At 41.7% G+C, this 14,004-nt stretch overlaps 1 pseudogene; it reads left to right on the forward strand.

Moving 5' to 3' along the window:
- The first annotated feature begins 1,963 nt into the window (after nucleotides 1-1,963).
- On the forward strand, nucleotides 1,964-5,067 carry LOC121696997 (annotated as a pseudogene).
- The last annotated feature ends 8,937 nt before the right edge of the window (nucleotides 5,068-14,004 follow it).

Below are 14,004 nucleotides of genomic sequence, written 5' to 3' on the forward strand. Positions count from 1 at the left end.
CCTCAACAACATATCTCAATAAAAATGGGAATTCACACTGAAGGAGAATAGTGGCATTGAATCAGTTAGTAAAGTTAGTAAAATAGTAAAATGTTATAAATGTTGTGTATGGATGTAGTGCTTGCAAGGCAATACTGTATAATTGTTCAAATAATAAGAAAAGTCCTTTTAGGTATTAAAGAAAATGTAGAAAAGTCCCTTATGGTATAAAAATAAATGTAAAACATTTCCAGTGTGCTCCTTTCTTCTACATCTTCTACAGTGAGATCCCTCATTCTGGAACAAAGCTATAAGAACATAGTTTAGGTTCAAGCAAAAGTGTAATTTAAAGGCTGGTCTAATATTATTTAAGCAATAAACCCCGAGAGGCCATTCTATATCGTGAATATAGCACAGCTGAGGGGTGTTGTTAGGCACTAAGCGAGCGAACATATGTGACCCTACAAGGCAAAACCAGTCGCTTTGGTAACATTTACAAAATTAAGTTATTGTGCTCACATGAACGGCCATAAACTAAGTGTTCCAACGAAATGTAGCGTGACTTTGAAGCGGATGACTGAGTGCAGTTTCAACCGTGCAGTGAGTGTCTTTTTCTGCCCCCTAGTTAATACCTGGAACGGTCATAAGGTGTCACTATAGAATATACTTAATGTATTTCGGGGGAAGTAAGGGGAAAGGAAGTTCTGTGTACACAGATTGTGTATACTTTTAAAATGCAATAGCCTACGTCAATGGAAAACTTCTTCTAGTCCCTAAAATGACGCCAGGATATTTCTAAAAGTTCGTGCTTTTGACCGTTCGTGCCCTGAAGGGCAAGTCTTTCACATTCATATTCAGTTACATCATCTGCCAAGAATGATAAAGAGCTGACACATTGAGTAATTAGTAATGAGTAGGCTAATGAGTAAATTGTAGCTCTACCATAAAACCTTACAGCGGCGTGGACAAAGGGAATGACTGCTAATGTGTTGAATCTTCACCTAAATAAAGTAAGGTTTAACAGTGAAAACGTATGTTTATCCGTGAAATTTGTTCACAATATGAAAGTGTAGAGTAGAATGTATACCGTCGACACTGTATACCGTGGATTTTCTCAAACTAGCACCGTGCGCTAAACGACTGGTTTCGCCTTGGAGGGTCACATAATGTCATATCGTAAACGTGCTAATTACCAACCATTTCGTTCGAAAATTCTTAAAACAATTATGTTTTTTAATACTTCAAAATAACATTTGCTAAATAAACCTTACATTTTTTTAGTAGCCATAGGAGTGAAGATTTGAACATGACATTATTTGTTTATTTTGTATCAATTTTAATCATGAAATTTAAAAGCTATTTCATCTACAAATGTCCATTCTTCCATCTTATATGCAAGGTGCCCTAGCCGCTAGCATTCAGTAGAACCTATCTAACTTAGACACTGGCATACATAGTAAAGTAGTGCTATGGCTGGTTCACTTTTCTTCAAGAATGTGCTTTCCTGTTTGATACAAGTCAGCAAGCAAGGTCGTTCGTTTTTTATATCTTACCTCAAATTTGCTTTCCCACGTTGATTCTCGCTCTTGAAGTTCTCTTCTATCCAAGGCAGAACAGCTATGTGGCGCTTCTACAGCGTTTCTCGCTCGCTGCTGGTCAGCTCATTTATTGGCGCCACGCGATGTAGCAGTAGTCTATTACCGCGAGTATTCTAGAATCAGAGATGCGTTGGCTTCCAATCACGTAATATTCACGTATGTGTTCATGTTCATGTTGAGTCAAGATGCACTCGTCTGCGTGTGACAGTGAGTGGGGTTGATAGTGGACTCCCCCCCCCCCCCCCCCCCAAATATTTTCTGTGCGGATCTGCACGAATCACGTAAGTCACCCATTTCCTATTCAAAACGGCGAATTTCGCCGAAAGGTGAGGAGTTTGCATGTCTGTATATAAGCAGTATCCTACACCTTTAGTGCAACTACAACCATGGCCTGCCCATTCCTAGAGGACCCCATTGATGAAGGCGCTCAACTGTTAAGGAGAGCATTCCGACCACCAGCTCCAAGGGTGTTCAGGGACCGAAACAACCCACTGGCCTTCCCCGATGATTACCTCTGAGAAAGGTACAGGTTCAGTAGGCCCAGCATAGTGTATCTATGTAGTCTGTTGGAGCCACACTTAAAAAAGCCAACTCGCCGTAGCCAGGCCCTGACAACTGCACAGAGCATGTGCATTGCACTCCACTTCGTTGCGTCAGGCGCATTTCTGTACACCGTTGGTGACGCAGAAGGCCTTGGAAAGGCAACTGTATGCCGAGAGATAAGACGGGTCTACCTTGCTCTGAAGCAGTACCTCAACATCTTTATCACTTTCCCTGGTCATCTGCAAGCCCAGAGGATCAAGGAAGCTTTCTATGCAATTGCAGGTATGTGACAATGAAAATGCATGATAAATGAAGTAACCATTGCCAACATATAGACAAACATCTGTATGACATTCATCATCCTCCTTTCAGGCTTTCCCAATGTTCTTGGTGCGATTGACTGCACCCATGTGCGCATCCGGGCCCCATCCGGCCCTGCGGAGCCAGACTATGTGAATAGGAAATCCTTCCATAGTCAACATACAAGTATGTACTACAGATGTGAGATGTGCACATCCATAATAGATTAAAGTTGTTGAAAAATTCTTTGGATTAAACCCAGTTACCCTGCCATCAACATGGGATGTCCTTTTAAAAGGAAGTCTTACACTTTGTACTGTTCTTTGTTACTGTTCACCTACAATGCAAATGTGACTATACCTTATCAGCACTGATTTCAATCACTGACAAATGACATTCCCTTACATAATAATTTGGAGGCATAACACAAAAAGTGGACCAATGCAAGGTTTGAAATGTGTCAGAGGCAAAGTACTTTGAGGAATGTAAGGCAAATATTTAGACGACTCATCAACTTGTCAGCCATGCAGTCATTTAAACATGCAAAAATAAAATGACAACATCCTCTATCTGTTCAGATGGTCTGTGATGAACGTTGCCTCATATCGAACATCGAGGCAAAATGGCCTGGGTCTGCATATGACTCATGCATTTTCAGAGTCAGCTCTGGCTCAGATGTTGGCACAAGGTAAGATGCTGTTACACTTAGATACTTTATCAAGGTACTTCTTGACCCTTGATAAGATATTTAACAGACACTTTCTATTCTGTAGGAGAGTTCAATGGGATTCTTTTGTACCTCTGGCATGTCTGTGACCGCAGACAGGGTGTCTTCATCACCTTCCTCTGTAGGTTCCTCTTCCTGCAAATACAATAGTAATGTAATCTACAATCTAAAACGCATGTATAGGGTTTTGTCACAAACTACACTCACACATGGGTCAATTGCAGGCTCCTGTGGCTCCAGGAGATGGATTGTGTCTCCAGTAACTGAAAGACAAGAGTACCATTACATAAAATCTACAGAATGATAGTGGAGGTAGGCTAAACAGTTGATAATAGGCTACCTTGGATGAATGCATCGAGAGATCCTTGAGGGAGGATGTCTGATGAGGTCCCTCCCTCAATTCCCTCAACCAGAGGGCGCCCCTGGTTCAGAGCCAGTGCCAGGTCCTCTGCTGGTGTGAGGCTCCCTGGTTTCGTGGGTTTATCACTAGGTGGCAGGTCTCAATAGCTCTCTTCCCAGAAACTGCAGACAACACTTCTCAGGTCATAAAAGATGCAATATCTCCATTTCTAGAAAAAAAAAACAGGGATTTTGATGAAAATTAGCCACTGTTTAGCTTGGGATTTCTCAGGAACAGAGGCGTGTAGAAATACACGGTTTGCACCCACTGAGAGCTTAAAGTCTCACCTTTCCAACGAGCCATTGTATGTGTTCATAGCTGTAACACAGAATATACTGTGGCCAGAGGCGATTGCTCTAAGACTACAGGGGAAGCTCAGCGTCCTCTAAAATATCACGGAAAATCGCATCAAATAACACTTTTAGCCTACATTAGCTTCTAGCCTACTATTCCAACTAGAACATGCTGAAAACATTTTCATCTTCATGGCTAGTTTGTTCAGCAATAAGGTTTTGCCGGTCTTTTATCGTGATTTCGCACCCGTAATACTGTGACGACACGATCCATCAAAAAAACATGCAAAAAACCCATAGACGCTCGGCTTCACTGGACTTTCAATGGCACTACAGAGTGGGCTGATCTCAATGCAGAAAAGCTAGCTCTTTATTGGACAAGCGCCACAAAATCGTCATTTCCAGGGAAGCCCGGCGTCTCTGGGAGTGAATGGGACAGTGGGATGGCCTGGACACCGAGCTTCTGTATGATGATTAGAGGAACCGTCATAGAGGCTGGACTCTTTTTGACTGACAGCATGTCGCGATCTGACAGAAAGTGGTTCAAGTTCAAGGGATGCGTTAACGTTAATGTTGGCAGGTGAAGTCGAGAGGCAAGGCAAGTTGCAGCTCAAATTTTCATAATTTGGGAGCAATACAGTCGGTTTCTATTTGTCTTTGTAAATAGCATACTGTAAATAAAACTGTATTGTGGAGTTACAGAGTTTGTGACTTGCTTTTGTTTCAGTTGTGTATTTAGGCTGTATTTAGGTAGCGCGCTATATAACGGTGTAGACATTCTCTGGGTGTAGGCTACATTATGCCATGTCAACTCTATAGCCTACTGTTTGGCCTATTCTGGGTTTTGGGATAATTGTTGCCCTCAACGAACAATATAGAACCTTAATAATATTAATTGAATAATTGACCATTTTTATCAGAGCTTCCCCTGTTCCAAAGAGCAGCAATCGCCACTGGCTGTGGCTGTACAAAAATCATCAACAATGGTCTAGATTGCTGGCACTCTAGGACAAAGCTTCCGAAAACAGCTTGGCATTCAATGAGTTAATCGTGAAGACGGCTGCCTGATTGTCGCTATAGACGAGAATAGCGTACCACTCGTTGCCCCACAGGAGTGCGGCGATTACAACCGGATACGTCTCGTACACGGCTGAAGAGGCTTCTCCTGGAGGCAAGTTTGCCAGCTCTGGAGGTCAGGAGCTGGCAAACCAAAGACCATTGAAATAATCTCTGAACCCAATTGAAGGCGCGGCATCAGTAAAGAGCTGGAGATCTTAAAGGAGAATTCCGGTGTGAAATTGACCTTAGCTGCACTGAAAGATGTTGCCGAGTACTTACATGTGTCCAATAGGCACCTTCTGTCACCCCCTAGTATTCCGAATTGCGCCGATTTTCGCCGAACTTGCATAAGGTTTTCAGCTAGCTGTGGGGGCATAGTGTAGCCTATGCAGCTAAATCGCTATTTTTACACCATTTAAAATGTCCCAAGTAACTCCACACTGCATTGGTAGACTTCTGAGGGTCCTGACATTTAAAACGAGATACTGAAAACTTTGGAAGTGCACAGGAAGTTTATTAAAAAAGACTGTTTATACAAGCAGTACCTTCAGAGAATCTCTCCGCTGGCCGCCATCTTGTAATGAAGTCGCGATCAGTCCACTGCCGAGCACGAACGAACAGGATGGACATGGGAACAGATTGCAAAAGTAATTACAAAATTACTAATTACAAAAGTAAATAGGAAATATATAGTTACTGTCTACATGACCATGATGAGTACATAGTATCAACGAAGCTCTAAAGGTTTTACATCAGTGATGGGAATCTCGCGTAATGTTGTTGACGGAAGACGTGCTGCACACGTGAAGGAAACAGCTGATCAGTTGCTGCACACGTGAGGAGGAGTGACAGGCCGGCATGTGTGCAGGCTACAGGTATACCTGACATTACGGAGGAAGACGAGGCGAAGAGCAGGAAGGATTGTTCGCATATGTGCAATAACAGGTTGTGGCAAGAGGATGAGGAGCTACAATCCAGAAACGTTTCACAGGCTACCTTTCCAGGAGCCCAAAACAGTGGCTTGTTGTTTTGCAACTCGATGTCGAGACACCTGTCAATATTCTAAAACAGAAGGATTACCACGTATGTAGTCGACATTTTGATGCAGACGAGTTTGCTATCCCCACAAGAGGATCAAACCCCCCAAGACGGGTACATCTGAATTAAAATGCCATCCCGAAAGCGACGGTAATTGCTCCGGAGGTATGTTTGACTATTTGCATGTAAATCACACCGTTTTGGAATCGTGTAACGTTACATGACCAAACTTTGCTTGCTAACAAGCCACTTAGCTTTGTATTCCGGAGAGCAGTTTATGCTGACGTTACTTTTCCTAGCCCACCATCAGAAAAAGAAAGAAATGTAGTTTGGGAGGGAAGGGGTGGGCGTTGTTTCAGTGTGTATTTTAATAAATGGAATAGATGCATGCGTGGGGGACCGAACGCTTTCCCGGTAACCTAACCTGGCCGAACGTGACTCGGGGTCCGCCGAGGTGAGTGGGGGATGGTTGCACCCATTGCATTGGGAATGGTGTCCAAGCAAGTCACTAGTATCCGGAAATTTTAAATAGCATAATAGTCATTTATATTTTGCAGATCCGATGATTTCATCAATTCAATTCCTCGTGTAACTGTGTCTTCTTCGTATTCTGCCATCTTCTCAAGATTTGCAAACTTCCAAGTCCAGTCCACAAGTAATGTAAACTAGATGTACCGCATAGCGGTACAAAATATGACCGCCGCTCAGTCCTGTACATCCGTTCCGCGAAAAATAAATCACACTTCAATTTGTCTCCATATTTTACTCCATCCCCCACTCTTGAAACTTTTGTGTATGCTTGTTTGGCATGCCTGAGTGTGTGTGTGTGCGGCTGCACAGAAAGTAGCCTACTAGTGCTGAAAAGGTGAATAGATTGTAGAATAGCCAAAGAAGATGTAACATTGTTATAAAACCTTTAAAATCTCTAAACAATCACAAGTAGGGCAGTTCATCACAGTTCATCCATTGCAACTGGATTGATGAAAGGTCACTTACACCTGTAGGCTACATTGTATTTGGGAAAAGCAAAAGGTATCAGCATAATGTTATTTATTTATTTATTTATATATAAACAAAAACATCTGTCAGTTCCATGCCGTTTTCAACAGCGATCAAAAACATTTTTGTGAATGTTTCTTCTTCTACATAAGATTTTAGTCATCTTTAGTTCATGTAATACTTTTGTCACGGACTGTTACGGGCTGCTACTTGAATTGACCCAAAAGCAGGACAACACACCAAGAGTAGCTTTACTGACTTTAGTTACAGAGTGCAGCGCAGGAATATTACAACAATGACACAGAAGAAACATAACGAAACTAGGGGTTTATATACACAGGGATTTAACAAGGCTCAGGTGGACAAGGAACAAGGTAAAACAAGACAGGTGGAAACCATAATTAACAGACTAACGCGGATCAGGTGAGGGGCGGAGACACGGGCACAGGGAACAGAAACACATGGCAAAACAAACAAAGAAATACATGGAACAGGACACAGGAAGTAAACAAGAGATGAAGACATGAAGGGAAACACTAAACGGGGAAAACAAAACACGACAGGACCCTTACAACTTTATTGTCAATGCACAAATTAAGTAACAGTAGTCTGAAACGTTATTGTTAATGCACAAATTAAGTTACAGTAGTCTGAAACGAAATGCTGTTTTACATCTAACCAGTGGTGCAAATAACTGACATGATGAAATGTGTCGCTAGACTGTTCATACACATTTTAACGGGCCAAAGTTGAAGAGCTGTTGTCCGTTATTGTTCGTGCAAATATAGGCTGATTCATGTTCCCTTGCATTGTGTAACTGAGGTCCATGGCTAGTCTGGCTTTCACCAGACCAAGCTCAATCTGTTAAGAAATCAAAAAATAAATAGCGGGCAGATCAGGCTGGGTTCACCCAGCCTAGTCCATAGGCACCCAATATTGATATTGTGATTGAGATATCCACGCTCTGGCAAATGCAAAAATGCATCAGGGAGTTATGACAAAACTGTAACTAACAAACTAGATCCTAATAGAAAGCTGTTAGCTTCCCTAAGCTACAGGTAGGCTTATAAGGTAGGCCTATTTACAACATAAATTGTCAATAGGCTATGCTGGCGACACAAATAAAATCTCCTTTGGAAACCAATGGCTTACGCCTTACAGTATCAAGCGGACTTAAACTGCCATATCGTGGCGAAAAGTTGTAATAAAATTCACGCAGCTCCATGAGTCAAGGAAAGCGCGAATGAAGTAGCCACTTCTAAATGGGACCCACTACACAGTAGCTTAAGGTGTGTTACTAAAGCAGCCATAATGAAATGAAGGTGTCATTGTCTGGATACTTTACACACACGTGCTTTTTAATTTCACAGACTACAACTACCAAGCTGGAATCAAAGCACATCGATTCCCCTCTCACACCCTGCACGCACTTAAAACAAAATAAACAGGCGTCTCAGTCTCACGCATGTATAGGCAAAACTGTATCAGACCGGTGTGACATTGGGAAATCTTCCATTAAACAGAATGATTTTTGTAGCACGTGCAACAAATGACAGTCGAAAGATACAATTACAGTGCTGCTATCAATTTGCTTGGTATAACCGCATTTATAGTTTTCTACAAATGCAATCAATCAAATTGGCCTCCATCACTCAACCAACGCTAACGGTAACATTATCTAGGTCCTTATTGATATTATAAGATTAACCTGCAGTAAAAACCAAGCATGTCCGATAAACATCCTCAGATTTATTTCGGCTTCAAGAAGAAATGGGAATTACATTTCTTGTGACCATCATCCAGTAAACTACAGTCCTTGTAGGAAGCGTCCATTGTTTTTCCAACCCACTTTTAACTTCCAACAAAATTACGTCTCACTGCAACGATGCGCCATCTAGTGGACAAACGACTACTTATCACCAATACTGGAAATGCAGCCATGATGATGATGATGAATATTTATTTTGGCTTTCTTTTAATCCTACTGAATTTGTAATTATGTATCGGCCGTTCTAATACCGATAGTACTGTATGTGGGTGCCTGTGTGTGTGTGCATGTGTATATGTGTGCACCGCCATCTACAGGCCAATGAGTGTACAGTCACTAAATGTACACATAACCTAATTTTTTTTAGACCCCCCCATGGATGAAATTCTACGAAACTTGGCATACCCCCAGAGAATGCCAGGTCAATCATACACATAAAATTTGGTGCAGTTCTGAACATCTTAACTGAAGATAGGGGCGATTAAAGCAGAATAATATTGCATTTTCATTTTTTACTGGGGGGGTGCAAATCACAAATGAGTGATTATGGGCCAGATTGATGTGGGCCCTTGAGACCAACATACCATAAAAGATTCATCCTCAGTGCCACGGTTCAGGTAGTTATTTAGGAAAAACTGCTTTTTTTGCGGTTCGGGGGGCCCAGCACGGGGGGGGAGTGGCCCCCGGGGACGAAACAAAATTTTTCCGTAAAAGTCTAGTGGGGCTACATACCCACCAAATTTCATGTGCCCCGGTGGTTCGGTGTCCCGGGTATCGTTGACCAAAAATTCAGGAAGTAGATGACGGGGGGAAAAAACTGATCAGGAAGTAGATGACGGCGGGGGGGGGGGGGGACTTTGACAATCCCTATATGACCGCTTCTCTAGCGGCGGTCATAATAATCACGTAACTGATCAGCTGTTTCCTTCACGTGTGCAGCACGTCTTCCGTCAACAACATTATGCTAGATTCCCATCACTGATGTAAAACCTTTTGAGCTTCGTTGATACCGTGTACTCATCATGCTCATGTAGACAGTAACTATATATTTCCTATTTACTTTTGTAATTAGTAATTTTGTAATTACTTTTGCAATCTGTTCCCTTGTCCTTCTTGTTCGTTCGTGCTCGGCAGGCGACTGATCGCGACTTCATTACAAGATGACGGCCAGCGGAGAGATTCTCTGAAGGTACTGCTTATATAAACAGTCTTTTTTAATAAACTTCCTGTGCACTTCCAAAGTTTTCAGTATCTCGTTTTAAATGTCAGGACCCTCAGAAGTCTACCAATGCAGTGTGGAGTTACTTGGAACATTTTTAATGGTGTAAAAATAGCGATTTAGCTGCATAGACTACGCTATGCCCCCACAGCTAGCTGAAAACCTTATGCAAGTTCGGCAAAAATCGGCGCAATTCGGAATACTAGGGGGTGACCGAAGGTGCCTATTGGACACATGTAAGTACTCGGCAACATCTTTCAGTGCAGTTAAGGTCAATTTCACACTGGAATTCTCATTTAAGGGGATTAATATCGATCATCGTAGAACATGGACAGACCATTATGAGAAATAAATGGAATAATTCTAGATCTAGTAAAGAAGCCCTATGCAGGTCTGGTTATTCCTTCGCTGTTTCTGAGTTTTCACCAGATTTGGGCTCGCATTTTTCATGACATAGCTACCCCTGCAGCTTCGGTAGCAAGTGACTGCTAAACCCCCACTAGCTAGCGAGCTAGCCATCAAGAAACCAAGCTAAACACATACAGGGCTCACAATAAAATGGTCGAGCAAACACATTGTTCAAGAGACTATCAAACCACATTACAAAAACAAAGTTCACCCAAGGGCTACTTACAATTTCAACAGCAACAAAGCCAAGTCAGCGTCCGTTTTGCAGTCTTAGAAACTACAATCTGACTACATTTTCGAGGCGCGATTGGATACTTCCACTAAGTCACATCCGGATTTACCTGGTCCGGGTTCAGAAAGTTGCATATTCGTTTTTTCCGCGGAGAAGCAATAGGGGGAGATGAAGCACCCACCAAACAACCCAGAAAGTGTTGTAGAACCATCAGAACGACTCTCAGCCTGCATAATTAAGGTCATTTTTGCTAAAATTGTTGCATAGGGCTTCTTTAAGCATTGCTCATCTATGTCATGCAGAGCTGGTACGGATTTTGCGGCTAAGAGGAGGTTAGACATGAAGGGTCTGCCTTGAAGAATAACTCGCATCGCAAAGTTGAGATGACCCAGGAGCAACAGGATTTCTTATTTTGTTTTGGGGGCTGCAATAAAGCAATCTATGATTTAAACGTGGTCGATTTTCTCTTTTGGGATCAAGGATATTGAATTAACTGTATCGAGAGTGATACCAAGAAATTACAGAGTGTTAGTGGGTCCGCTTGTTTTCTCCTCTGAATTGGGCACGCCCAGTGGCTTAAACTCTCAAGACAGGTTTGCGCCCGGCAGCAGGGGGATCTGAATGAGGTCTTATAGTTAAGAAATCATCTAGCAGGTGGACTAAGAGCGTAACTTTGTAGTTGTTTTGTAAAATCCAGCACAATGCTTCTGGATGTCAAATATTTTAGGGTTACTGCGGCAGCCAAATGTCAGTCTGACAACAAAATAGAATTTTCCTTGCCACTAGACGCCAAACAAATGCCAGAAATCTGGGTTGATGGGCATTGCTTTAAATGCCACAATAATATCTGCTTTGAATAACCAGCAATCGGGACCTGCTATCTTAATCAGCAGGATAGCGTTCCACAGTAGAGAGAGGTGGGTCGGTCGCGAACCTACTAGTTCCTTCGAACGGGTCTTTAAAATGAACGACCTGAACTGGTTTGCCTTTTCAGTTCTTGTTCATTCTTTTGTTCGTCGCTGAATCACACTGACCTAGTGCTGCTGTGATGCCTATGGCCCAGCTTCCTAAGGCGAGAGCCAAACCAATCGTATGCTGTTGTCTGTATTGTTTCTAAAACATTCTCATCGAATTAGCCAATGAGGGGCATGAAAGCATAGCAACCGTTTCCATGAAAAAAAAACAAATGGACTAGTGAGTAGTGGGAGAGCATACGATAAAAAATAACGATAATGGTTTACATTAACAATTCCATTTTGCATTTCAATATTTGCATTTACATTTAAATATCTGTGTAATGGTAAATACATGCTGTCTTTGTATTTTCTGTCATGCCAGGTTAATAAATGTCTCTTCAATCTGTCTTGTTCGTTCGTTCGTTCTCATGCCAAGACCCCCACCTGTTTCACTTCAGTCTGTCGTTCTCGTTAAAGCAGTCACTCGTTCTTGGCTAGAAGCAGAGTGATTATGGCTCTGTAGCCTAGGCAAAATGCGGACTTGAAATAGGGGTGGGCGATATGGACAAAAAATAATATCTCAATATTTTTTGTGATTTTGACGATAACAATAATTAAGTCGATATCCTTTAAAAAATAGTTTTTGTTAAAGTCTGAGTTACTTTACAGCTCATTATTTATGAATAGCATCATTACAATAATAACCAATAACCTAACCTGTGACTTTTTACCCAAATTAACCAATGCATTGTCACTCTGACACATTTCCAATTCTGCACTTGTGTGTGTGTGGCAGTGACATGGTCTAGCCAGCTACATTAGAGAAGATGAATAGGCCTAACAGTTTCCCAAGAGAAAGTCTGAAGCTGAAGTTCCTTTCAAACCTTTACATAGGATTCACTGTAAAACTAAGAGCAGACCAACAGAGTAGCCTACATCTCAGTTATTTCCTTCTATGTTTTGTTTTACAGCAATCACGTAGGCTAGCATTCTAAGTTACAGGATAGAAACTAATGCGTTAGCTTATGGCTAATGTATATGAGAAATCCCATAGAGATGCTAACGGTTAGCATAATCGGTAAACGTAGATATTTAGAGCGAATTTCAGTCCATTTACAAAAGAGTTACATGAGAATAGTTATTTGTTTACAACTGACTATTAAAATACTCAAAGGCTAATGTTTTCTCTCCATATAATACTGTGTAGGAAAAAACGTGACTGTCTCATCAATGCTACTTGAACAGAAGTAGCCGCATAAAATTCCAAGTAGGCCTAGGCTACTCTCGCTGCACAAAATAAACATAAGCTGTGTGGGACAACGTTGTGACCCACTAGTGATCACGTGACACTTGCTCTGCTGCACTTCTCCCGCATAGCCTACCTCCTGGGAATGTATGAGTCTTCAGTGCGTGATTTCGAGTGTTTTTCCCCCATAAGTAATTTAAATACTAGATAATGTAAATTTGCACATCGTTAAAACAACAATCACGATATTATCGCAGACGATATATATCGCCCACCCCTAACTTGAAACCTTTTCATCAATATTATCTTTCTGCCAAGCCTTTAAACATGTTTGTCGCCATAGCCTACTGTCTTTGTTCCTTTATGAATGAACACATTTTTAAAAAAGAAATTAGCTGATCTAGCCGTGGTCTACTCTATTTACCTTCAATATGTCAATTTAATGTCAAGGTGAATGAACACATTAGCTACTGCTGTTTTGTCTAAAAGTACACATAATCATGAAGTTGCAGCTATATATTTGCTGCTACAATTACAGTGTTGTGTTGACCGTTTGCACAAACGAGGAGCTGAGAACCTGCATTCCATGATTCACCGCTGAACTACGTTGTAGGCTACCGGAAATGCTACTGAACGAACGAACGAACGATTCAGAACAAATCATCTTGGCAAACTGAACGACGCGAACTGTGTCATGAGAACAAACGACAAAATCCACCTCTATTCCACAGTTTGGTAGCACATCAAATAGTCTTTGAAAAGTACAAGACTGTTGATGCTAAAACTAAGCCATTATGGGGAGCAGAGAGGTCAACTATTAGTCTTTTTTTACCGGAATATTTCCGAGTCGCAACACCGATGGGATTTATCCAATTTCGATAGGAAGGTTTGGAGAAGAGGCCGATCATAAAACCGGACTGTACTTCGCTAGCCAGAAGCTGATCTACGGCCTCTGGGTCTCTTATTGCGGATAGCAGATTTTTTGCAGATAAATGACGTGGTTTATTTAGTGGAGATACCTGGAAGAAAGACGTTTTGGATACCTGAAATCAGATAATCAGAGAAAACTTTGTCTGGGTGAGAAACTAATTATTCCGCTAGACTTAACACATTAATTGGAGTACTAAAGTACTTGTTAATCTTTTTTATTGAGGGAGCCCCGGCACAGTAACTGCAGACATTGAGATATTTACAGGAAGACAGCTGGCACTTGGAGGCGTTGAAGCAAAAACAGACTTG

The sequence above is a fragment of the Alosa sapidissima genome, chromosome 2 (assembly GCF_018492685.1).
Source record: "Alosa sapidissima isolate fAloSap1 chromosome 2, fAloSap1.pri, whole genome shotgun sequence".
NCBI classification, from domain to species: Eukaryota; Metazoa; Chordata; class Actinopteri; order Clupeiformes; family Clupeidae; genus Alosa; species Alosa sapidissima.